The following is a 27,767-nucleotide window of genomic DNA, read 5'->3' as shown; positions in this document are numbered from 1 at the left end:
GTCTTATTCAGGCAGTGATGTGAATAGCCAGCATAAGCTTCTGCTGATTAAAATGATATGCAGCATGCCTATGTTCGCTCGGCACTACAGATTTATGCCACGGCATGGCGCGATTAGACTGTTTAACGCGCAAGGAGTCTAGATGTATGAGATCACATTTGTAACTCACTGCTCCATGCTCCTTGCTCACTGTCCCTCCACTCTGTGTCACCCCTGTCTGTCTGCCTCCCCTCCCCTATAGACTGTAAGCTCTCACAAGCAGGACCCTCCTCCATCATGGTGCTTATCCTTCCTTTGCTTCTACTCCCATATCTTCCCCACTGCCTACAACGGCACCCAACCTTTGGGTTCTGCCACCCTGCTGCCTATTTGAGTATTATGACTGCTGATGCAGCAATATTTTTGAACAAAGTCCATGTTCTGCAATGTCCTGTATTGTATGTCACTATCGTTTTTTTTTTTTTTTATTATAAGGTTTTTGTACTTTGTAAGGCACTGCGGACCTCTTGTGGCACCATGTACATAAAGTATAATAATAATAAACAAGGTGTTAGAGAATTTATACACCAATCGAACAGGCCATTTAGCAGAGGTGCGAAGTTCAGCAATACAGTATTTGAGATCTGCTTTTGCTTCACCACTCCATGGAAGGCCTGTCTGCACTTAGCTGTAAATTCAAATTTCGCAGAATGAATAGAGCTGGGGAGACTTCAATGGTCAATACATTCTGCTGTGCTGTGTGGTTAGTGGGTAAGACTGATTACACTTATGCCGGCCATACACGGTGCGATTTTCTGACGTTAAGATGTGTTGTACGATCTTCCTTGAGATTCTTCCCTTGAAATTCTCTCTACGAATTGGTCAAATGGTGTACGATTGTACATACGATCATACGATACCGATGCGTTGTTTCCGATTGTAAATCGGTAACGATGCATCGTTTACTGCCAAAAATCTCACGATGAATCTGCTGGAATCTGAGTAGGGGAGGGCTTATCTAGGTATAAAAGGCAGCATCCATTTTAGATCTGTGCACACTCTGCTCAGTGACTAGTGAGGCTTGGTTTTATACCTGCTGAATGTTGGTTGTACTTTGCTAGTGTGTTCTGCTTTGTTTTAAGGCTTGCCTTTGCAAAGTGTGTGCATTTTGCTTTCTATTGTTTGATGATTGATTCCTATCGCTATAATCTTCTGCTAGCCTATGGCTAGCTGAGGCGGAGAGGAGAAGGATGCGGTCGTGCTGGACGAAGGAGTGGCTTACGAGGAGGGAGACTCGCTCCCATATGCCCCTGCTGATGGAGATTAGGGAGAACAACCCCCCACGATTATCGCAACTACCTGCGTATGGATGATGCCACCTTACAGGAATTGTTGCATCTGGCGACCCCCTATATCCTGAGGCAGGACACTAGCATGAGGAGGGCCATTCCGGCTGAGGAGAGGCTCATTGCGACACTAAGGTACCTGGCTACAGGGAGGTCGTTTGAAGACCAGAAGTTTGGAACCCTCATTTCCCCCCAGGCGTTGGGGCGCATCATCCCAGACACCCGTGGTGCCATTGTGAAAGTCCTGAAGTTCCAGTACTTCAAGGTGATTAAAAACACACAACTTTTTTTTTTTGACTGTGAAATGTTTTTTTTCCCACATTTTTAAAATATAACAACCAACATGGCTGTATTTAACTTAAATATTGCAACGTAACCAACGTATAAGCGTAAACAACCTGACTGTTTTTTTTTTTTTTTTTTCAAACCAACATAGTTTGTATATTATAAAAACTGGTGTATCAACCAGTTGTTTTTTTTCGCCCAATAGATAGCCGGCTGCATGGTATACGGTGTGACAGATGACGGATTGAATAGGGCAAGAAGCACATGGTGCAAGTGCAGATTGAGGCCCCGGCAAACATCAATCTGTCCTTGTGCCATGCGTTTACTCACCCTGTCCAATCCGCATTGTCCGCACCGCAAACCATGCAGCAGGTATTGGAAGAGAAAAAAATGGCAGATACTATAAAAAAAAATTTAAATTAACAAATTGGGGAGCCTCCTCATCCTCGGGGAACATGGCTCAATATAGAACCTCAGAAGAGGAGGATGTGGAGGGGTAGGTTGTTTCTGGAGAAATGTAAGTGGGAGGGGGTGTGGGTTGGGATGGGGTTGGCCCCATTCTCCCAGTGGCCTGGTAGGTTGGTGGTGGATATGAATGGAATGCCATATACCCATGGACGAATGGGCCGCGGACGGGAGTAGAGGCTCTTTGGTCACCCTTTATGTGCTTGCCAGTTGTTTCAGTTTACCCTGCATAATAATATCGTATATGAGCCGTTCAGCATGGAGTTGCTGTTATTTCTCCATGACTCTGATACTGCTCGCCACATGGGATCCGAGGCTGTCATACTGATCGGGTGGTTTGGCGAGGGCTTGTTTAACCTGCTGCAAGAGTGGATCAGGGGTGGCCAGGCTTCTGCGTGGCAGTCTTTGTGCTCGTCGCGGAGGCTCAGGCACTTCTGCACCACTTTCAGGAGGATGCGATAACTGTGGGCTAGTACTCCGCTCCTAGTGAGGCGTAGCAGAATGTAGGAGGAGAGAGAGAAAAAAAATCATGTTAATATACTGTATATGTTATTTTTTTTTTGCTTTATTCTAGTTTCCAACAATGGTGGAGGACTGTAAAGACATTTCCCAAATTGTGGAAGAGCAATCGATGGGAAACACATACGCATTACCCCGCCTGCCCACAGTGTCTCATTTTATTTCAATTACAAGGGATTTCACAGTATTGTGCTGATGGCGGTGGTAAATGCGAACTATGAATTTATTTATGTTGATGTGGGGAAAAATGGCCGTGCTTCCAATGGTGGATCCTTCAAACAAACAGAATTTTATGACAGACTCTCCACCAACCATCTAAAATTGCCAACAACAGCGGTTACGAAGCACAGCCTGAACTATGTGTTCGTGGCAGACGAGGCATTTGCTCTACATGAGCGTTTATTGAAGCCGTATGGACAAAGGGGACTGACCAAAGAGAAACGCATTTTCAATTATCGCTTATCCAGGGCACGGCGCATAGTTGAAAATGCGTTTGGAATTCTGTGTAGTCGGTTCAGGATATTCTATAAACCTTCGTGTGGACAAGATAGATTCTAGGGTCATGGACTGTTGTGAGCTACACACTTTTTGAGATCAAAAAATTCCATACAAAAGCGGACAATGGGGATGACCATCGACGACCAGGAGCAACCACGCAAGGGTGTCCAAATGCCCTCTGTCGCACCCACAGTGAGGGAGACAGTACCAAGTGCATGGGCAAAACAGGTCAGGGAGCAATACCTGGCCTACTTTAAAGGATTGGATGCAGTACCATGGCAGGATTGCAGTATCCGCTAATGACCTTTACAAAGACATTAATAACTTACAAAATCCAGAGAGGACGGTGGCTCACTCCCTGGGTTCTCCAAAGACATCTCCTCCGGGACCGTGTCCACTAATAGACTTCTAGAGGTTCGCTGGGGCATAACTTCATGGAGGAACTCCAGAAGATTATAGTACCATAGGGTGCTACTGTAGAGGTCATCTGCCCCCGGCTCCAGATGCCTGTGACTCACTTTCCTGCTTCCTTTCCTTCACTTAAACGGTCCGCAGGTTTTGGATCCGCTGTTTCACCCACTTGGGGATTGCCTCATTATGGTATCTGAGGCTGAAGTTCACCATGTCGTCTATTGCAGCTTCCTTTTTTGTTTGTTGCTGTAGTCCATGTTTTGACGTGCCAAAGGCACTCATGGGACCTATACAGCTCCAGGAACCCTGTTATGAACTGGCACTCCCTTACGCTTGTCATTTCTGCGGAAATAAAAAACATAAACTGCTTTAATACTTTTTGCCTTGCAAAAATATTCACCCCCCTTTGCATTTTTCATGTTTTGTTGCCTCACAACCTGGAATTAAAATGGATTGTTTGAAGGCGTGCATCATTTCATTCACAGAAGATGCCTACAACTGTGAAGTTGTGTTTTTTTTTTTATATTGTAAATCAAACAACATTTAGGACAACATAACAGAAAATTTCAGCGTGCATAACTATTCACCCCCCTAAAGTCAGTACTTTGTCGAGCCACCTTTTGCGGCAATTACACCTGCAAGTCGCTTTGGATAAGTCTCTATGAGCTTGCAACATCTTGCCCCTGGGATTTTTGCCCATTCCTCAAGGCAAAACTGCTCCAGCTCCTTCATGTTGGATGGTTTTCGCTTGTGAACAGCAGTCTTCAAGTCTGACCACAGATTCTCAATTGGATTGAGATCTGGGCTTTGACTAGGCCATTCCAACACATTTAAATGTTTCCCCTTAAACCACTTGAGTGTTGCTTTAGCAGTATACTTGTCCTGCTGGAAGGTGAACCTCCGTCCCAGTCTCAAATCACAGGCAGACTGAAACAGGTTTTGCTCAAGAATATCCCTGTATTTAGCACCAACCATCTTTCCCTCGACTCGAATCAGTTTCCCAGTCCCTGCTGCTGAAAATCATCCCCACAGCATGATGCTGCCACCACCATGTTTCACTGTGGGGATGGTGTCCTGGAGGTGATGGGATGTGTTGGGTTTCTGCCGAAAAGTTCAATTTTAGTGTCATCTGACCAGAGCACCTTCCTCCATAGATTTGGGGAGTCGGCCACCTGCCTTTTGGCAAACTCAAATCTGGCCACTCTTCCATAAAGCCCAGCTCTATGGAGTGTACGGCTTATTGTGGTAACATGCACAGATACACCAGTCTCTGCTGTGGAACTCTGCAGCTTCTTCAGGGTTACCTTTTGGTCTCTGTGCTGCCTCTCTGATTAATGCCCTCCTTGCCGGTCTTTGAGTTTTGGTGGGCGGCCCTCTCTTGGCAGGTTTGTTGTGGTACTATGTTCTTTCCATTTGATGATGATGGATTTATCCGGGGGATCATCAAAGATTGAATATTTTTTTATAACCCAACCCAGAATTGTACTTCTCAACAACTTTGTCCCTGACTTTTTTTTTTGGAGAGCTCCTTGATCTTCATGGTGTGATGCCTCTTGCTTAGTGGTGTTGCAGCCTCTGGGGCCTTTCAGAAAAGGTGTGTTTATACTGACAGATCATGTAACACTTAAGCTGCATACACACACAACGATTTTGTTGCCAACGATTTTATGAATGATATTCTGTCAGATTATCTGTCAGATTTTTTTTAAAGTGTAATGAACGATATTTTGAACTACAAACGATTTTTGTTACTTCTCTTAATGAAAATCGTTCAGTTGGTCAGTCACAATGAACTACAAACGAGAACGCGCATGAATGATAAACGTTCATCGTTATAACTCAAAAACTGAACGATTTTTTTAATGATTCAACGATAACGACGTTGTTATAGTTAAATCGTTCAAAACAACGTTACGTGTATGAGGGGCTTCATAGCAAAGGGGGTGATTGCATATGCACATGCCAATTTTCCGAATTTTACTTATAAAGATTCTTTTGATATATATATTTTTTTCTCATTTCACTTAACCAAATTAGACTATTTTGTGCAGATCCATCACACAAAATTCAGATTAAAAAATATGTAAATAACAGGTTGTAATGTAGCAAAAAAGGTAAAAAGCCAAGGAGGGGATGAACACTTTTGCAAGGCACTGTATGTTTACCATTGGACTATTCAAAAATGTTATGCTTTAACACAGTTTTGTTATTATATGTTTATCACGGTTTCATTTTTAATGTTGATACAGTTGAGTTCATTTTATATTTTGGATGTCTTTAATAAAAAAAAAAAACAATCAGAAAGTTATCTGACTACATTAATCCGCACCAATGAGGGTCCATTATATCTAAACAATGGTGTGCCAGGGGAATAATCATTGGTGGCACAGTCGTATAAACAATGTGGTGCCAGGGGAAAAAGCATTGATGGCACAATGGTATAAACAATGGTGTGACATGGGAATAATCATTGGTGGCACAGTGGTATAAATAATGTTGTGCCAGGGGAAAAAGCATTGATGGCAACGTCGTATAAACAATGGTGTGCTAGGGGAATAATCATTGGTGGCATAGTGGTAACAGGGTGTAGAATGAGGTTGAATAGTACATATATACTCACTTGGCACTGCTCACGATGCTGCTGGCTCTTCTCCGTTGCGTCGTCTCCCACAAAATGGAGGAGGGGAGTGACCAGGGATTTTGCAATACCTCGTACATCGGATCATAAATCAAGCAAAACTGCTACGAAGTGTGTCACATCGTACACGTTAGGTCGTAATCTTACCGGTTTCCCATAAGATCTATAAGGAATCTATATTTGAACCTCTATATACCCCTGCCTATTTTGCGTACGCAGTCATACAGTAAATAAAGTCTTCAGACCTAGAATCTGTGGTTCCAAAGCACAAAGTATTATTTTAGTAAAAGTACAGCAGTTACATGCTATGATCCTCATATAATCTAAGCGCAAAGAGATTATACAGAGCCAAGTACAAATATACATACGCAGCGCTCTCTGGTCCAGATGTTAGGCATCAGCAAGAAACCCCTCGTCAGTCAGCATTCAGCAAGAAGACTAAGACCCAGTGTTGGAGCACACATATTTATACCCCCCAGAAATAGACATCACAATAGAGAAGTTTGTTGCTGATGCCATTGGTCCTCAAGGGGGATGCATCTGTTACAGAGCATTTAACAGGCTGATTCAAATTGACACAACCCAGCCTCCAACAACTGAGGGTCTCTGGTTTCCCACCCCATGCAACATCCTAACAGTTGTTCATATAATATACATTTTGTTGCTTGAAGTCTTGCGGTCCATAAGTTGAGAATGCATGATGCGATCTCCACACCGATAATACCGGAATTCTGTTGAAAGAGTACGCATCAGTACAAAACCAAACACGGCTTACTTAGCATGTATAAAACCTTAGTTACCAAATAATCTTTATTTCACAGCAGTTATACTAAATGAACAAATTTAAATCTTATCCCTCAAAGCTTATGGAACCTTGTATGTGGATATATAATGTGTGAGTATGCAAGGTTTGATATAAAGACCCTAGTTAACTTGGAGCAGATGTGTGCACATAAAGCTAATGAACAGCGTTTTTTTTTATAGGATCTTATGCATTCGCTAATATGCGATTAGTTACCAGTGCAATTGTGCGTATTAATGTGTGTATGAGAAATGGTGCACTTAAATCTCACTTAAACTAAGTGAACACCAAGCAGTGTGGAATGCTGAGCCTTATAGTTCCACACGCCCCCCTCTCTCAGCAGCCCCACCCTTCCCAGGTTCAAAAGTAAAGTCCTTTGTTCTCCCAGGCTCTTGTGTAAAATGCAAATTAGCACAGCTACAAGACCCAAAACCTAAGATAACATTCTTGGCTTTGAAGGTATTTTATTGCAGGAAGCCTGCTAATGTAAGGTGTGTTTCTACTTCAGGGTCCATAGGGTATCCACAGGATACCTTGGGGTATAGGTGTGACGTCAGTCGCAGGGCACCAAAGAGTTAAGCTTTCAGCCTCCCAGGATGCACTAGGTCCCCCTCCTATACCCCGCCCCCGGGCCAAAGCACCTCAGTTTAGTTTGGTGCCCGGCCGGAGTCGGGTGCACCTGTTGGAGTGGGGGCTAGAAGAGCCCCTGAAGCTTTTTCTTCATGCAGCTGTGGCTGCACATCTGGATGAACAGCATGGACAGTCAGTCCTGACGTCCATGCTGTCTTCCCTACACCCCGCCGGTACCAGAACGCCGGTACTGATCCGGGGATGCTGGTGGGCGTCTGGGGTCACAGCTAGCGGTGACCCCAGATGCTCCGGACCATGGCCGGATTCAAGGGGGACAGAGGTAAGCAGCGGGGTCCCGTGGTGGGTCCCCGCTGATCACATGGTCCTAAGTCCCCAGGCAGGGGGCTCCCTGGGGACTGGCTGCAGCGTGGAGCCAGGCGACCAACCTGCGCTTCCACTACCCCCTGGGACAGCGGACCGCAGCAGAGCGGTAGCGCTGCGGCGTCCCAGGGGTTAAATGCATGCCAGGGGAGCGCGCCTTCCCTGTCTCACAGCCGGCGCCTCCCCCGCTGCACACAGCCCTCTCTGCACTGTGCTGACTGGTCCTGTGTCAGCGCTCCTCCCCCAGGCCAGCTTCTCTCTGCTCCTCGGCGGCCATCTTCTCTGCAACGCATGGTGAACGCTGCTGGAAGTCTGGAAGGAAGCATCGTGGTCTGGGTCCCCCCGCATACCTCTCCTCCGCTGTGGCTCAGGTCTGTGTATGCAGCGCTGTGTCCTACCAGGCCCTGTGTCTGTGTAGTTGAGTGATCAGCGCTGTTAGTGCAGGAATTGTTATTTCTCTGCATTGTATGTGACTGTGCTAGCGCTGCCTGTAACTATTCTTCTCTAAACTGTCAGCTTTATTACTGTCCCTGTTCTTTCTGCTAAAGCCCTTGCGGTGCGGTGCTGCAGGGTGGTCTCTCGCCTATTTAATACTTAATTGGTGAGAGAGGTCACATACGTGGTGCCATCATGTCTGAAAGTGATTTTCCCCTCCGGCTACAGTGTACCACGTGCAAAGTACCGTTAGCGGAGGGGGAGGGTAGCGCGGAGGGCCTTTGCCGGCAGTGTTTGTCCATGGCGCGGCCTATTACGGTTACAGCACCGGTACAGGAGCCGCCCTGGGCTTGTTTCGCTCAGGCGTTAACAGCTTTAGTGGGCCAGTTAGCTCCGCAGCCCGCGTTTACACCGATGGGTTTGTCCCAGCAGTCTGTGGTGTCGTCACCCATGCAGGGGTTCCCACGACAATTGGTGGTACCCCACAGTCTCCCTATTTCCCCGCTCCCGGGTTCTCAGGAGCCAGCGTGGGTTAACTCCCTGACGAGTTCTTTACAGCACTTGTCGGATGTGTTGCAAGGGGAGTCTGTGATGCGGCCTCATAAAAGGCCGGTGGCGTCTCTGTCCGCTCCTTATGAGGATGACGAAGGGACGTCTGATGATGGGGAGATTCTGGATCCTTACGATCAGGAACCTTTCCATACTAAGGACGCTGATGCTAAGTCCAAAGTATATATTCCTGGACTTATTCGGGCGGTCCGCACAGCCTTGGTGATTGAGGACGAAGTTCCCCCAGTGGCTAAATCTAAGTATGCCTTTTTCAAAGATGTGAAGGGCGATGCCACAGTCTTTCCTCTTTTGGGTCAGTTGGTGGACCATTTAGAGGAGGCGTGGAAACAACCTGGCAAAAGATACCAGCCGCAGAGACGCCTGGCGGTGGCTTATCCGTTCGCGGATAATTATTTTGCTAAGTGTGAATCCCCTCCACAGGTGGATTCTCACGTGACCCGTCTTGTCCGTAGTGCCACATTGCCGATGCCATCCATGTCCTCCCTTAAGGATGCTACGGACCGCAAGGCAGAAATCTGCCTGAAGTCCGCTTATTCCCTTGCAGGGGGGGCAGCACGGCCGGCTATGGCCATTTGCTGGGTTGCCAGAGCGATGGAGCGCTGGGCGGATTCATTAGAGGCTTCTTTTGAATCCGACTGTCTGGCCGAACAAGCGGAGTTGATTGGCAATCTCCGTGATTCGGCCACCTACATCAACGAGGCGGCTCTAGACATTAGTACTCTGGTGTCTAGAATTTCTTCAGCAGCGGTAGCTGCTCGTCGCACCTTGTGGCTGCGATTCTGGAAGGCGGACGCAGATCCAAGAAAGGTCTGGAAGCGTTGCCGTTTACCGGAGAAGTTCTCTTCGGTCCGGATCTGGATAAGATTGTGGCCACGCTGGCGGCAGCCAAATCTGCTTGTCTCCCGTCGGCCGCTGCTCCTTCTGGTTCTGGACCATCGTCCTTTTGGTCATCTAGGGCCCAGGGCAGGCCCAAACCACAGTCGTTTCCTCGACAGGCTGGCCCTAAGAAATCGGTCAAGCCCCGGAAACAGGCATGGAGTACCAGACGTCCGGCCCCCAAGCCAGATGACAAGCCTGCGGCCTGACGGTCCGGGTCTCCCCTTGGGGGATCCCAGGGTGGGAGGCCACCTGCTGCAGTTCTCCCGGTGTTTGTCGTTCACTACGACAGACACTTGGGTTCTGGAGGTGGTCTCTCACGGGTACGCCCTCTCCTTCCGGCACAGACCCCCGGCTCGATTCTTCACCACGGGTCTACCATCAGACCGGAACAGGGCTACGGAGCTGCGGAAGGTATTGCACACTATGCTCCAGGCTGGAGTTATAGTGCCTGTTCCATTCTCCCAGAGGGGCCAGGGTTTCTATTCAAATCTATTTTTGGTACAGAAACCCAATGGGTCATATCGTCCGATTCTCAACCTCAAAGCACTCAACAAGTCTTTGCGGGTCCCGAAGTTTCGGATGGAGACCCTACGGTCCATCATTCTGGCGCTGGAACCTGGGGACTACATGGTGTCATTGGACATACAGGACGCTATGGCGGTCATGGCAGCTTCTCTGCGGCTGCAAGGAGTCTGCATGTTGCCGTACTTGGACGACCTGTTATTGGTGGCAGGATCTCCAGAGCTCCTGTTACACCACTTGGACCTGACCATTGCACTGCTGCAACGGCACGGCTGGCTAATCAACTGGCAGAAGTCCACTCTAATCCCGTCTCGGAGGATTCTGCATCTTGGAGCCTTATTTGACTCGGGACAGCAAAGGATCTTCGTGACGGAGGACAAGATCTCTGCTTTACAGTCAAGGGTGCGCAGTTGTCTGCACAGCCGCCGGGTGTCCTTACACTCGGCGATGAGGTTACTGGGCTCCATGGTGTCGGTGTTCGACATGGTGGAATACGCCCAGTTTCACTCTAGACCTCTGCAGCACCTGATCCTGTCCAAGTGGAACGGGCTGCCTCAGTCTCTGAAGTTCCAGACGATTGTGCTCACCCCGGAGGTTCGCCTGTCCCTTGCGTGGTGGTTAAAGACGACCCACCTCAACAAGGGACGTCCGTTCTGGGTTCCAAATTGGGTCCTGTTGACAACGGACGCCAGTCTTCGGGGCTGGGGAGCAGTTTCGGGTCCACACTTGTTCCAGGGCAGGTGGACGCCGACAGAAGCCGAGCTTCCAATAAATATCTTGGAACTCCGTGCGGTCTTCAATGCTCTCCTGCAGGCACAGCGGTTTCTCCAGGGTCACCCGGTGCAGGTCCAGTCGGACAATGCTACCACCGTGGCCTACATAAACAGGCAAGGAGGAACTCGCAGTCGGGCGGCTCTCGTAGAGGTCTCTCGGATCCTGGTTTGGGCGGAGCGCAATCTTCCGGCCATATCAGCGGTCTTCATCCCGGGAGTGCTAAATTGGGAGGCGGACTTTCTAAGTCGCCAGGACGTTCATCCAGGGGAATGGTCCCTGCACCCGGACGTTTTTCAACTACTGGTGGACAGGTGGGGTCTTCCAGAAATCGACCTCATGGCGTCCCGGCACAACAACAAGTTGCCGGTGTACGGGTCTCGCACAAGAGACGAAGGGGCGTCTCTGGTGGATGCTCTGTCCGTCCGGTGGACGTTCAGGTTCGCATACCTGTTCCCTCCGGTCTCCCTTCTTCCACGGGTAATCCGGAAATTCAAACAGGAAGGAGGGACGCTCCTGTTGATAGCTCCCGCGTGGCCCAGACGGCACTGGTTCTCAGACCTTCAGGGTCTGTCCGTGGACAGTCCTCTGCGGTTGCCGCTACGACCGGACCTTCTGTATCAGGGTCCTTGTCTTCACCCGGACCTGACTCGGCTGTCTTTGGCGGCGTGGCTGTTGAGACGGCCATGCTGAGGTCCTGGGGGTTTGCCAGCTCTGTGGTGCGTACCATGTTACGAGCTCGGAAACCGTCTTCCGCGAGGATATACCATCGCGTGTGGCATACGTTCTTCCAGTGGTGTCGACCGAGAGGTTATGCACCGCGGGAGTTTCGTCTGTCTCGGATTCTCGCCTTCCTGCAAGCGGGACTAGATCATGGGCTTCGCCTTGCTTCTTTGAAGGTACAGGTTTCGGCCCTATCTGTCTGGTTTCACCGTAGGATTGCTACAATCCCGGATGTGCGCACCTTTATGCAAGGTGTTCTCCGTATTCAGCCGCCCTTTGTTCCACCTGTGGCGCCTTGGGATTTGGCTGTGGTCCTGAGGGCTCTCCAAGGACCGCCGTTTGAACCACTGGGCTCAGTGGATATTAAATGGCTAACAGCTAAGACTGTTTTCCTTCTGGCCGTTGCTTCAGCCAGACGTGTTTCTGAGTTAGGGGCTCTTTCTTGTAGACCCCCTTTCTTGGTTTTTCATGGGAACAGGGCAGTGCTCCGCACTCGGCCCGAGTTTCTTCCCAAAGTTGTTTCCCAGTTTCATGTTAACGAGGAAATAGTTGTTCCGGCCTTTAACTCACCGGGTCTTTCCTTGGGTGAGGCCTCTTTGGATGTTGTGCGGGCCTTAAGGACTTATGTTGACCGCACTTCTTTGTTTAGGAAGTCGGACGCTTTGTTGTCCTCTATGGCTTCTGTAAAAAGGGTTGGCCTGCTTCAAAGCAAACTTTGGCAGCCTGGATCCGTATGGCTATTTCTGAAGCTTATCTTCATGAAGGCCTACCGGTCCCTCCTTCTCTGAAGGCTCATTCCACTAGGTCTGTGGGTCCTTCGTGGGCAGCTCGACGTGGTGCCTCGGCAGTTCAGATCTGCAAGGCTGCTACGTGGTCTTCTGTCCATACCTTCGTGAGGTATTACAGGTTTGACACCTTCGCCTCTCAGGATGCTTCCTTCGGGCGGCGGATTCTCCTTTCTGCACAGGAGCGTCCCCACCCTTAAAGGATACTGCTTTGGGACATCCCCAAGGTATCCTGTGGATACCCTATGGACCCTGAAGTAGAAAATATGAGATATGGTAAGAACTTACCCTTGTTATCTCTATTTCTACGAAGTCCATAGGGTTCCACAGGACTCCCGCCCTGTCGCACCTGTGCTGCAGATGGGCTTTGCTCTGGTCACCGGTTTTCCGTCTCCCTCTGGTGAGAATGTGATTCTTGTATGTGTCCAGATCTTTGTTCTCTCTCTTCCTTCTCCTCCTCCGGCCTATGGCTTGGTAACTAACTGAGGTGCCTTGGCCCGGGGGCGGGGTATAGGAGGGGGACCTAGTGCATCCTGGGAGGCTGAAAGCTTAACTCTTTGGTGCCCTGCGACTGACGTCACACCTATACCCCAAGGTATCCTGTGGAACCCTATGGACTTCGTAGAAATAGAGATAACAAGGGTAAGTTCTTACCATATCTCATATTATTCGAGCAGGGCCACCTGGAGTGAGAGCAGACATTATATCCAGGAAGCTTGTCTACACAGGCTAGTTGTCACGTGGCCATTTGCTCTGTTTAGCTAATGCAATATATCCTTTAGGGGAATTCTAATAATATACACTTTATCCAGAGCACCCAAACTACGTAAAGTCATGAAATGGGCTTTTGGTGAATCGCCGTAACTTATGGCGATGGTCACAGATGCAATCGCATGATGCTAATAGTAATATCGCCACATGTACTAAAGAGTGAGTTTATCTAAAATGCCGCTTAGGCGGCCATTCGTAAAATGGCGTCTTGCGGCCAGTTGCAAGATGGTGTTGCTGCGATTCAATTTTAAACTGATCTTGTCTCGGCCAATAATCCAGCTTCAACAGTCCACCCTTTGATAGCGAACAACATGCTATCACAATCTGCTATTAGAATTTAATTTAGGCTTACATTTACATATTATTTAGTGTTATTATGGGATGGCACAAGGTGGTTCTTAATCCATCAATAATGTGTCTCTGGGTGGGGACATAAAACTGCTATTATACGCACACCGCGGATCTTGGAAGATCATGTGAAAGGTGTGGGGATGCACCAGTCTTATAAAAGCAGTCTTGAAGGGGAATTTAGACTTTACATTATCTGAGGTGTTTCAAAAATAACATTTCAATAGTACATTCTATGCATGTCTAAATATAATACATTAAATGATGGTGTTTCCTAGTTCAGGGTTGTAATGCAGTTTTATATTTACCTCGGTATTCATATTGTCATTACTGACCACCATCATAGTTTCGTTCTTGCGTTTTACTCTATTTTTACATTTTCCACACTTCAACACAATAGGAGCACACTGGACGCATATGCCAATTATTATGATGACAATCAGTATAAGGATCAAGAATTTGCCTATGCTGGCGATCGCTTCCTGGACACATTCCCCTAGACCTGAGAACCATTTCACTGGGTTCAGCCATGAAACCGATCCTTCTATCTTCTCCCCTATTTCAGCCACTGAAGCATTATGGTTCTTACGAAACTCGCATTTTAGCTGCAGAATTTCATCCATCTTTCGGTCTATCACCTCCTTGGGGTCGCTTGTATCATTGTTGACATAGGTGCAACATTTTACTCCAAATTGGGTGGCCGGAGTTACGCAATACCCTCCAGTAACAGCAGTTAAATAATTTAACACTAGCCTGTGTTGCACCAGTTCTTTCTTGTACGCTTGCAATTCCCTCCCTGTATACCTGAATGTGTCATCGTACATCTCGGTGATATTATCTATCAATTTAGCAAGATCCTGAATATATCTAAAATTTAGTGTTCCCCGAGCGATCCTGGTGGGATCCAGTGCTACTAAAACTTGAAAGCCAGTTGTCTCACTAATTAACTGAGTGGCTTTATGCACGTCACCAGGTATCATATTTCTTTTGGCTCTGTGTTCATATTCTGTGTGAAGATATGGTGATGGTATGTTTTTATGTATACCAAGCATTTGAACATGTGTGAGGGTCATAACTTCTGGGACTACTCTTCCCAGGTAACACAATAACAGTACTCAGATTGGTCAGACACTCCCCTGATTGGCATTGCACTCCTCCTGACTCCACTCCATCAGCTCTGCCATCAGCTCCCATTTCCTCAATCGGTCCTCCATCACAGACACTGGGTATCCCCAAACAGATCATCACGACAAAAACTCTGGAAAAAAAAGAACTAGGATGACCACAGCAGATCACTCAATTGCTGGAAGCACAGATCTACACATTTCTTTAGCTCAGATATCTCACCGTCACCTTTTTAATCCTTCTGGCACAAGCTCGCAATTGACAGGTCCACGTTATCGGCCTTCTCTCCGCCTTGTATCTCCACCAGTTGGTTAATCTCCCTATAGTGAGTGAAATGGACCCACGTATCTTCCTCGGCCACCCTTTGAGGATGTGGTATCGTCAGATATGGACCTTTCCACTGATCAATCAAACAACCTGAGCTAAAAAAAATTTGGATTATAACAACTTCTCCAGGTTTGACATCATGACAGTTTGCATTAGACATGTTAGTTAATAACACTTTCAATTTCCGTTATTCTCATTCATCTTCGTGAGACCCTGCACAGTAACCTCATTATCATATTTTCACATGAGGCTGCCTGTTTGAACAGTATCTCAAAGGGGGGCAAATAAAGGAAAAGACAGTCTGGGATAATCTTAGTGTTGTTACCCATCACCTTACACATGTTCTTGGAAACGTCACCTATAAAATAAGTCCCCCTATCATTTTTAATAAATCTTGGGATATAGGCCCTCATTCAGAGGCGGTCAGAGGATGCAAGCGGTCGCTCAGAAACTGGGCGGCCACTTGCATCCTGACTGACTGCCTCTGTTTCGGTCGTTAGAGCTGTGGGTGTAAACCCACAGCCTAACGACAGCTAGGGTGATGGTCGCGATGGTCATAGACCATCGCAACCATCGGGCTTACGACGAGACCCTAGGGTAGGTAGGGTTTCACTTGTCGTAAGCCCCGGAGAGCTTCTGGCTCTGTCAGAGCCGGAAGCTCTCCACTGACATCACTAGTGATGTCAGTGGGGCCTCCCCCAAACGGCAGGCATTCCCATGGGAACGCCTCCGTTTGGGCTGCCACCCCCCGACCCACCTTCCAAACGGGGCGAGCTGTCAATCAACATCAACAGCTCGCCCCCTTTGGAAAGAGACCCGCTACGACCGGCGCTGTCGGTCGTAGCAGGTCTCACGCATGCGCACAAAGGAGCTGGCTCCCTCGTGCGCATGCGCACTGGAAAAACATCGAGGCGGCGGCCGCCTCTGAATGAAGCCCATAGTATCTGCATACAGGTTCCTGCAATCAAATCTTGTTATTAATAGCTACTGCTCTAAATACTGCCTGGGCCACTGGGTTGGATAGTATTCTAAGTATTCGACCTTAGCCTGGCATAGCTGCCGTTTATCCTTAGCAACCTCGTGTCCTGTGAGTGGGAGATAAAGCACAACAGTTTAATATCATTTAAACATGGCCTAAAATACAACAATAAATCATCCACATTTTACATTAGAACAGATCCATTGATAGGTTGAAAAGATAGTAAACAGTCATATAAGGCCTGGGAGAAGATACTGGGGTTGCCTATGAACCCATGGGAAACTCGTGTTCCTGTTTGGTGTTCTCCACTTTGCAGTTCTTACTTATGTGTCCCACTTGGTGACAGTTAAAACATAATTTTGAATGGGGTGGATGAAAGGATTGTTGTAGGAGTTGAGCAAGAGGGAAATATGGTGGGTATGGGTAAGGATATGAAGGATAAGGGTATTGTGGGAGGTATGAAGTTTGTGGGTAGTATGAGGCCTGTGGTTGTGTATGATATGTGGGGTAAGGATGTGTTTGCTGTGGTGTGGGATTGGTGAGGACGTGTAACTGTTCAGGTGCAAGTGTGTGTATAGGTGCAGGTGTGTCTACTGGCTGTGATGTTAGCGTCATTCCTTCCAGAGCTTGGATACTGACAGCCATTAGTTTTTCGCTCTGGGTCTCTCTCTTCTTTGAGATGTTTTTATCATGTTCTATGGCAGATTCTATGAGTGTATCTATTGTGACTCCCCTCCAGCCAGGTTGTGAGGTCTGAACCCGACTCTTTAAGTCGTCTTTCAGACCGTCCATGAGTACAGTGACTATCATTCCCCTGTGGTGAGTGCTATCTTTAATATCTTCTATCCCAGTGTACTGGGTGATAGCCTGCAGAGCCCGATCGCAATAATCTTCTGCAGATTCACTCTCCTTTTGCTTAATGGTGAAAATTTTGTTCCAGTTAACTACTACTGGAAAATATAGGGAAGCAATCGGGAAGCCGACTGCCTAAATACCGGCAGCCGGCTTCCCGACTGTCTTATCCCGGCATGGGTGAAATGCCAGGCGTCTAGATGTAGACGCCCGCATTTCCCCGATGCCGGGAGACCGGCGCATGGCATCACGATCGTAGTGATGCCGGGCGCCGCGAGCAGACAGCCCTGGGGGGGAGGGTTAGGTTTAGGGCTCCCGGGGGGGACTTAGGGTTAGGCACCCCCCCGGGAGGGTTAGGCTAGGGGGAGGGAGGGTTAGGGTTAGGCACCCCCGGGGGGGACTTAGGGTTAGGCACCCCCCCGGGGGACTTAGGTTTAGGCAACGGGGAAGGGGGTGGTTAGGGATAGGCACTTACAGGGGGGATTAGGGTTAGGCACTTGGGGGGGGAAGTTAGGGTTAGGCACCCCTAAGGAGGGTTAGGTTAGGTTAGTAGATACTTACCTATCCACGATCGGGATTTCCAGCGCTGTCGGGCTTCCGCTGCTTCGAACTCTGCTCCTGTCGGGCTGCCGCTGACGGGAATCGAACCGGTATATCATACTCATTCCGAAAATATATACCCAATTGAGTTACAATGCGGGAAATGTTACCTTGGTTTACTTGGTTTGTTAAGGGAACGTCACCATCCAATACACAATCCGTGATAAATTTTGTCACGTCGGTATTGTGTGGTAGACAGGCCCTTAACACCACACGCCAATCTTTATTAGTTGGCTCATGTGAACTACCCAAATTTCTCAAAAATCTTTGACATTTGGCTTGTTCCTTTTTGGGATCGGGGAAATCATTTATGATGGAATTTAGTTGTGCTCTTGTCCAAGGACAATGCATTACTACTTCCCTCGTAAGCGCTACACCGTTCGCATCTGCATTTCCATTCGGAACAGTTATTGTCCGAATGGGATGCAGACCGGCAGCGCTGCTACCTTTTGACCTTGTTACCTGGCTGGGGGTTTAATCTGTTGCTGCTATGTATGGTATTAACAACTTCCTCTATGGGTGCAGAGGGTGTTAGCACTTCCCTTGCTGTTACCGATGGAGATGGCGGCACCACTCGTGATTGTTGTGATGCAGCATCTATCATTTGTACAGCATGGGAAATGGCAGACATTTCAATAGGCTCATCATCCACATCATGATCATTTTCTTTATGGTTGCTTAAGAGAGGGTAGAAGTTGCTTGTTACATTTTTATGGGTATTTTTGGTAACTGTACTTGCACCTCCATCCGCATAAGATGGGGGTGGTGAGCGTGAACTGCTGGCAATACTCTCCACAACGCTACCTTGCTGCACGTGCGTGCAATTTTGCGGCTCGTCCGTATTGCAATTTAGCGTCGCGGATGTATTCTCTGGCAATGCGCTCGCGACGCTAGTTTGCGTCATTTGCACATTTTTAAGCCACGCATCCCCTTCATGCTGCCACAATTTTAAACATTCAGAATATTTTCCCTTTTTCTCTCGGGAGCGCATCAAACTGATGTGATCCCGGACATTATCTAATGCATCCTTATCAAAACTACCAATTCTGGGAAATGGTCTAACACTCTTCATCGTCATTTTAATCCATACATCACAATACCTTATTGCATAAGTACCGTACTAAGTATGCATAATACGACGGGCTGATCCATTCGGAGCCTCCATTAGCAGCACATCATTGTCTAACATCTCTACTGTTTGCGCTGCTCCCATTTTGAGACAAATCCTACGCTTTTCAATAAAGATTTAAACTGGTGAAAGACAATCAAGATACTTTCACTTACCTGTGGACGATATTAACAGGATGCGTCCACACACCTGGATAAGATTTAAATAGGCAACTTCCACACCTGGATAAGATTTAAATAGGCAACTTCCACACCTTCTCTGCAACAAAGACAACATGTACACCTGTTACTGTGTATAGAATGGTAAGCTGCTTACCGAGCGACTAGCTCTTAGACCTCAAAGGTCATACGGTACCTCTAACTGTAGGGAACAAGTTACCCCTACCAACAAATACTCACTGTTACACACTTTTTCCTGCGCAGAAAAATACACATTAACCCAATTATTGGCAACAATTGAAAAGAATGTAAACCTCAATGGCTTTGTTTAAACACGAGGCAGCACAACCGGAAGTACGTATATGTTATTGTGCAACCAGTCGTATACACAATAATGCGACTACCACACAACCGTATGACAGCTTTTTAGCTGCGTACGCAAAAGTGCGTCTTTACTGTGCGCAAAACTGCGACTCAGCCGAGTGCTCAATACTGCGGCACCCTTTTAAACGTTAGGTTCTATCAACAAAGGAAAACAAACTTTTTCCTCTCTTGTCCCTGGATTCTAGACAGATTCCTTGGTTCACACGAAAACGGGTAGCAATTTCTCAGCACCGAGCAGTTGCAGGTAAACCCTGCATGTAGCCACTCCACCCTTTGCTGAGATATCGATAACCGTAAGTGCCGTGTAAGTAGGTAAGTGACTTCACTATGAGCCCCCAACTAAGGAATCTATATTTGAACCTCTATACACCCCGGCCTATACCTTCTAATATCCTACCTATAAACCTCTAAGGATGGCGCTATTTTGCGTACGCAGTCATACAGTAAATAAAGACTTCAGACCTAGAATCTGTGGTTCCAAAGCACAAAGTATTATTCAAGTAAAAGTACAGCAGTTACATGCTATGATCCTCATATAATCTAAGCGCAAAGAGATTATACAGACCAAACTACAATTATACATACGCAGCGCTCTCTGGTCCAGATGTTAGGCATCAGCAAGAAACCCCTCGTCAGTCAGCATTCAGCAAGAAGACTAAAGGCCTGATTCAGAGCCGGACGCAATTAGCGCTCGCTCGTCCAGAAAATAGGGGTGGCTATTCAAATGAACCGTTCGCTCTTTGTGGTCTGTTCACGCCTCTATGTCTGAACGAGCGAACCAAACTTGCGGTTGTTTTTTTGAAAAATACGCCCCCTGGCCGCTCGCATACTACGTCATGTCCGCTATTTATTAGATTAATCGAGTACATCGACCAGCGTATGAACTGCTCGCTATTCTTGTGGTTGGTTTTTCCTACCACAAATTTGCGAGCAGTTCTGGCTATAGAATAACCCAGTGACGTGGTCAGTGATGCTGCTGTATTAATTATGCACACCCATAAAACGCCCATTTTGACCTTTAAGCACGCCTGCGATCGGATCTCCACTCCCCGTTTTCAAGCACCTTCCCCTGTTACCACCCACATACGCCTCATTCTGTCACTCAAATTATCGGGCATTCGCTATTTTGCGAGCACATGAATTTCGACCGCACTGACTGGTTCGCGCATGCGTATAACGATCCGTACGCATGCGCAGTTGGGCAAACATCGCTCGGAGCGAACGAGCGGCCGCTTACGAGCGGCTCTGAATCGGGCCCTAAGACCCAGTGTTGGAGCACACATATTTATACCCCCCAGAAATAGACAACACAATAGAGAAGTTTGTTGCTGATGCCAAGGTCCTCAAGGGGGATGCATCTGTTACAGAGCATTTATCAGGCTGATTCAAATAGACACAACCCAGCCTCCAACAACTGAGGGTCTCTGGTTTCCCGCCCCATGCAACATCCTAACAGTTGTTCATATAATATACATTTTGTTGCTTGAAGTCTTGTGGTCCATAAGTTGAGAATGCATGATGCGATCTCCACACCGATAATACCGGAATTCTGTTGAAAGAGTACGCATCAGTACAAAACCAAACACGGCTTACTTAGCATGTATAAAACCTTAGTTACCAAATAATCTTTATTTCACCTCATTTATACTAAATGAACGAACTTAAATCTTATCCCTTAAAGCTTATGATACCTTGTATGTGGATATGTAATGTGTGAGTATGCGGGGTTTGATATAAAGACACTAGTTAACTTGGAGCAGATGCGTGCGCATAAAGCTAATGAACAGCGTTTTCATATAGGATCTTATGCATTCGCTAATATGCGATTAGTTACCAGTGCAATTGTGCGTATTAATGTGTGTATGAGAAATGGTGCACTTAAATCTCACTTAAACTAAGTGAACACCTAGCAGTGTGGAATGCTGAGCCTTATAGTTCCACACGCCCCCTTTCTCTCAGCAGCCCCCACCCTTCCCAGGCTCAATAGTAAAGTCCTTTGTTCTCCCAGGCTCTTGTGTAAAATGCAAATTAGCACAGCTACAAGACCCAAAACCTAAGATAACACTCTTGGCTTTGAAGGTATTTTATTGCAGGAAGCCTGCTAATGTAAGGTGTATATTCGAGCAGGGCCACCTGGAGTGAGAGCAGACATTATATCCAGGAAGCTTGTCTACACAGGCTAGTTGTCACATGGCCATTTGCTCTGTTTAGCAAATGCAATATATCCTTTAGGGGAATTATAATAATATAAACTTTATCCAGAGCACGAAACTACGTAAAGTCATGAAATGGGCTTTTGGTGAATCGCCGTAACTTATGGCGATGGTCACAGATGCAATCGCATGATGCTAATAGTAATATCGCCACATGTACTAAAGAGTGAGTTTATCTAAAATGGCGCTTAGGCGGCCATACGTAAAATGGCGTCTTGCGGCCAGTCGCAAGATGGTGTCGCTGCGATTCAATTTTAAACTGATCTTGTCTCAGCCAATAATCCAGCTTCGACATCTATGATGCAGATTTACGACGGCGGGGACGCGCATAGTCATCGTAATGGTACAAATAAAACACGATGTACACGATTGGATGTTACGATTAATCTAAATCGCCATATTGTGCAAGAGGGACAAATTATGCCTTCCAAACCAGCAACATGCAGTCAAATGTATAACAAGGTGAAGCACTTTTCTAACTTTCTCTCATCTCTAGTTACAGATAATAGGAATTTGCATAAGCTTATGTCAACAAAACAAAAATAATTAAACCCTCTTTGAGGCACTAAATCAATAATGTCCTGCTGCTGTGGAGGGGGACGTGAGCCCCCTAAATATGGAATTGTGCAAATCCAAATAGACAATTATTAAAAAGGTCACAGCGCTGGTAACAGTACTGAATGAATTGAAATAATATTCTGATGCAATTGTGCAATAAAGTTACAATTTATTAAAAGTAGCAATTAATATGTTATTTAGGCACAACTACAAACCACAGTGATAATTACCGGCAGTCCAATGAAGAGAGGTCCCGTTAATAATTTCAACTTTCTCTACAGTGATCTCCAAACACTGTTGGTTCCACAGTGATATAATGTGCTGGAACAAATCCTCGGTAGGAATAACAGTGGTAATCCTAAATGACTGGCCAATGCTAAAGTGATGCAGGGGTGACTGTAGCAGAACATCCAGGATTAGTTGCTCCGACGGGGAGCCTGCAGCCCGCTCAAGCCCTCCACACTTACGCTGCCAGCCGGTGTTCATTGAGACGCAGTAGCCGGACCTCCTGCAAGGTGGTGTATGGTGGATCATTTCACAGAATGCAAGCTCCCGGTTGGAGCAACTAATCCTGGATGTTCTGCTACAGTCACCCCTGCATCACTTTAGTATTGGCCAGTCATTCAGGATTACCAGTGTTATTCCTACAGAGGATTTGTTCCAGCACGTTATATCACTGTGGAACCAACAGTGTTTGGAGATCACTTTAGAAAAAGTATAAATTACTAACGGGACTTCTTTTCATTGGACTGCCGGTAATTATCACTGTGGTTTAGTTACCATCATACTTTATATAGCACTAATGATTTGTAGTTGTGCCTAAATATCTGCAGATCAACACAGCGCAGTGGTTACTTTTTAACATAATAATTGCTACATTTAATAAATTGTAATTTTATTGCACGCTTGCTTCATAATATTATTTAAATTCATGCAGTACTGTTACCAGCACTGTGAGCGTTTTAATAATTTGCATTAGCTTAGAATTTACAGATGTGTCCTTGCTCATCTACAAACAAAAAGTATGGTGGTCGCTCATATCAGCTTAATGACATGGCCCAGGTGCTTGTAAATGGCGGGGTTTACACTGCTGAACCATAGAAAAAAAAGATTCCCTCCAGCTCACTGCAGAAATGTCAACAAAAAATACTAAAATCCTACATGATAATAGAGATTCAGAGGTATTAGTTACATGCATTTGCAAATATATGAATAAGCGCCTGGCCATCGTCAAGGCTCCTTTATACTGGCGTCCCTAACATTAAGGGATTCACGTCCGAGAAGCAAGGTACCCCAAAAAATTCCAGCCAAGGGACATCACACGAAAAGGGGAAAAAAGGTGATAGTGAAGTGTAAAGATAAATCAATAAGTGTTAATGAAATGAGAGATAATTAAAATGACATGAATAATAAACAAACAATTAGAAAAGTGATAAAAAAATATCTATGAAAAAGGTAAAGCCAGAACAACTCTGGGGGCCCCACTCCCAAACGCTCACCCCAAAATAATTATTGCTACATAATAGTAGCACCCACTCTGGGTCATATAATTGCAAATTAGTGTACTGCATAATAACAGCACATGTATACCCCAGAAACCTCCACATGGCATTATAAGGACCAGCACATCCTCCCAATGCTGGCTCCCTTCATGTCTCTCAAGACTGCAAACAAAAAGTATGGTGGTCACTCATATCAGCTGAATGAGATAGCACAGGTGCTTCTAAAGGGCTGGGTTTACACTGAACCATAAAAAAAAAGATTCCCTCCAGCGCACTGCGAAATGTCTATTATCATGTAGGATTTAAGTATTTTTTGTTGACATTTCTGCAGTGTGCTGGAGGGAATCTTTTTTTTCTGTGGTTCAGTGTAAACCCCACCCTTTTTGTTTGCAGTCTTGAGAGCCCCCTGATCTCATCATCATCGAGTCTGTCTGGGATTACATGAAGAGAGAAGGATTTGAGCAAGCCTACATCCACAGAAGTTCTGTGATTAGTTTTTCAAGATGTTTGGAATAACCGCCCTGCCGAGTTCCTTCAAAAACTGTGCAAGTGTACCTGGAAGAATTGATGCTGTTTTGAAGGCAAAGGGTGGTCACACCAAATATTGTTTTGATTTAGATTTCTCTTCTGTTCATTCACTTTGCATTTTGTTAATTGATAAAAAAAAATAAACTATTAACACTTCTATATTTGAAAGCATTCTTACTTTTTCCACACCTGCCTAAACCTTTTGTACAGTACTGTACATTACTTATTTCCAAATACATTACCTTTGTAAACGGCTTCCTATGCTTAAACATTGCCTATATATTTTCTAAGCACTATTTCCACTAAGCACTAGCCACTGGCTCCACTAATTGTTATTTTTACTAACCTGGAAGCAATGAGTTGACTTGTCACCTTATGCAGAGCTCCTATTGTCTGTAAAATATGACACTGATACCCCCTATTGGTAATTGAACAAGCTGTTTTACTCCCCACATGTTAACACTAACTTGGCAAAACAGTCCAAGACTAGGATTACACAGTATAAACAGAACAAATTCTTTATAATGCACGTTATTTGCATGTGGCATTGTTTTATTTTGAATTCCATTTTGTTTCTTCATAATTGAATTCTATATTCAGAAGCACCTTGTAGCAGAATGTTTCTATACATAATGTAAGTTGAAAGATCTAGAGTTTCCTAAGGTGCATAAAAAGTCATGTGAAGCAGAACATTTTCAAAATAACAAGAGATCAGAGGATAAACTGTAGCATAACCTATGAATAAATAATTTTGTGTTAACAAAACAGGAAAAAAAAAAGATGAGCAAGGTAGCATTAATTAGATTTTTTAAACCTGATTCAATAAAAAAAATTTTAACAAAAATGTTAAATCAAGTTTTTAAATAGTTATAAAATACATAATGTGATTATTTTTTTTTGTAAATGACCATTTATTTTCTAGTTTTAAAATAAGGTGGGGATAGATGGAGCGAGACACAGACACACACACACACACACATGTTGAGTCTCCCATATCCCAAAATTTTTTCTGATATGTAGAAAACCTGAGGATCTGGCGGCAACCATGGCGTGAGTGCAGGGGTCGAGTGGCACCCAAGGTGGGATGACAGGGGTTTTGCCTGCGGGGGGGTCTGGCAGCATCCGGTGCTGTGGAGAAGTAGCCGGTGAGAGAGTGGCTGCAGTCAGTGGACAGTAATAGAGTGACGTCACGGCAGATCCAAAATATTTGGATATTCTGAATATTTTGGATAACAGAATTTAGTATATGGGAGATCCGACATAAATATACATATGTATAGATTGCTGGCCGAGCCCAGAAGGGAGGAGGAGATGGTCCTGTCCCCGGGCCCTGCGGTTGGCAGACAGGAGAGGACTGCAAAGAGAAGGTGAGGGTGCTACCGACTGTACACAGCAATAGCTGAGGCCGGCTTCCAGGAGCCACGACTGCTGCTTACCACGGAGGTCACGGCTACAGGAGCCATGGCTTCAGCTTCGATGGAACACACGGCAGCCCTTGCAGCCCGGGGGGTGAATCTGGCTTCCCAATCACTGTGGCCAGTAGTGATCGGAAAAAAAAGCAGAGGGAGCCGAGGGTGTAGATAGATCAGTAGGTCCCGCTGATATAGGCGGCTGAGGGGAGATTCTCCAGAAAGTGAACATAAACTTTCACTTACCAGCAATTTGTTTATATTTATTAAATGTACACATTCCAAAGTATAAGAAACTATTTTGATTTACCTCTAAGCTACATTTTAAAATTATAACAAAGTTGTTACAGCACACTGTAAATTGTAACTGTTTGGAAGTACCTAATCTTGGTTCACTCTACCCAATATGCGGTATTTTCAAATTAAATATGAAATCTGCCATATAGCTTAAATATGCACAGAAATATTAACATGTAAATATGCTAAGCAGCTCCGTCCTGTGCATCACTGTGAAAGACAACATTTTCATACTGTACTAATAATGATCGTCACAAAACAAAACCACCACAGCTAATCTTCGTAGTCTGAATATGTAACTAAAATCCATTAACAAGTTAAGATGTTTATATTTGCTCTAAAATAGAGAGAAACAGAAGTGTCCCGTGCATCACACAAATCAAACTGAATATGGGAAGTAGTAAAACCCTCTTGCATTTGCAACTTCTGGAGGCTGTATCTTTCTTACAATGTTGTCCTGGGTGTAAAACACCTTATCCTCCTGTGTTGGCCATTTCCACTGTTTAGTTCTACCGTGCTGAATAATTACTGAAACTTCAACTTCAGACCCAAAAACCTGAAGCGGTTAGGGGGTTACAGGATGGGCTGCTACATCTAGAGCAGAGGTTCTCAAACTCAGTCCTCAGGACCCCACACAGTTCACATTTTCCAGGTCACCCAGCAGGTGCACACGTGTAGTCATTACTCTCTGATACATTGTAAAAAATCCACAGGTGGAGCTAATTATTTCATTTTTGATTCTGTGAGGAGACCTGGAAAACGTGCCCTGATGGGGGTCCTGAGGAGCGAGTTTGGGAACCTGTGATCTAGAGGATAGAGAATAAGGAACATGGAGGTTTCAAGGGGGAGGGAGGGGTGTCACACTTCTAAAAGTGATTTATTCCCTGTACAGTCCTATATGTGACACACTGACATTAGAATTACAATTTTTCTTGTATTCATGTTGAACTTCTGCCTGAAATTGAATCCAGCAGTCTCCTCTCCAGACAGTCACTGTGTGGGGATGGGAGTGTATGTGCTCTGATTGGTTGAGTGACTGTGTGTGATGTGTCACTCAGCCAATAGGAGCACAGCAGACACTGCTGAGGAGTTCATGCACTAATCAGGAATCTCCTCAGCGTTACAGCAGGGCAACCCACTGGGGTAGCTTAGCAGCTGTCAGTGGGTGGAGTTACAGAGCAAAAGCCATTAGAAATTGACCCGACAGCTCAGTCGTCTGAGGTGAGCAATAACTAATCGGGCCAGGGGGAGCAACTGACAGAGTTTTTCTTTCATACAAAATGTAGGGTGGACGGAACTTCGGCCGGCCAGTTTGAGAACATGTGGAAAACAATTCTAACGTGCTGACCTGAAGCTGCAGGTGTATAGGGTTGCCAGACCCTCTAAAGTACAGTAGTAATAAATAGGTAGAACACCTGCGCTTAAACCACATATAATATAACACTGATAGACAGTTAATCCAGATTTACAAAAATGGTTTTAATACATCAATAAAAAAAATTATATATAAAACATGAATGATTTGCTCTGAATGAGCTGATAAATGCTCTGAGAACAAAGGCACAAACCTAGGTGCAATAAAGTACATAGATTATAGAGATCCACTTAATCCGCTCCTGGTTAAATGATAGCTACAGTCAATGGTATTAGGACTGATTCTCATTGAAATGGTAAATTGTATCAGGGCAGCAGAACTTTACCAATAATGCATGAGTAGTTCCTGGGGAAATCCTCTGGCATCCAGACCATCAGGGATGGTGTTGAAGCACAAATATAAGGTATCCTCTAAAAGGCTGCATACAGTTCCAAGGTAAAGAGAAATAGTCCAATGTAATCCAAAGTAGCACTGGAGTCCGTAAATAAGTGTGATCTGTGTCTCAAAGCGTTTACTTGAGAACATGTGGGCCTATTTACAATGGAGGGCCTGGAGTTACAGCTCCATCCGCCCCATTGTTAATCTGGAAATGGTAGAGACAAGTAATTTAACTATTATGTTTTGAACTAAGCA

The 27,767-nt window shown here is 45.7% G+C and overlaps 1 protein-coding gene across 2 annotated transcripts in view; it reads left to right on the top strand.

The window, feature by feature from the left end:
* POPDC1 (popeye domain cAMP effector 1) overlaps window positions 1-27,767 on the top strand; it is a 160,071-nt gene that overhangs the window by 95,569 nt on the left and 36,735 nt on the right. The window lies entirely within an intron of this gene.

Source organism: Taudactylus pleione, unplaced genomic scaffold, assembly GCF_031769625.1.
Source record: "Taudactylus pleione unplaced genomic scaffold, aTauple2 ptg000046l, whole genome shotgun sequence".
NCBI classification, from domain to species: domain Eukaryota; kingdom Metazoa; phylum Chordata; class Amphibia; order Anura; family Myobatrachidae; genus Taudactylus; species Taudactylus pleione.
This window is presented reverse-complemented; position numbering and strand designations above follow the sequence as displayed.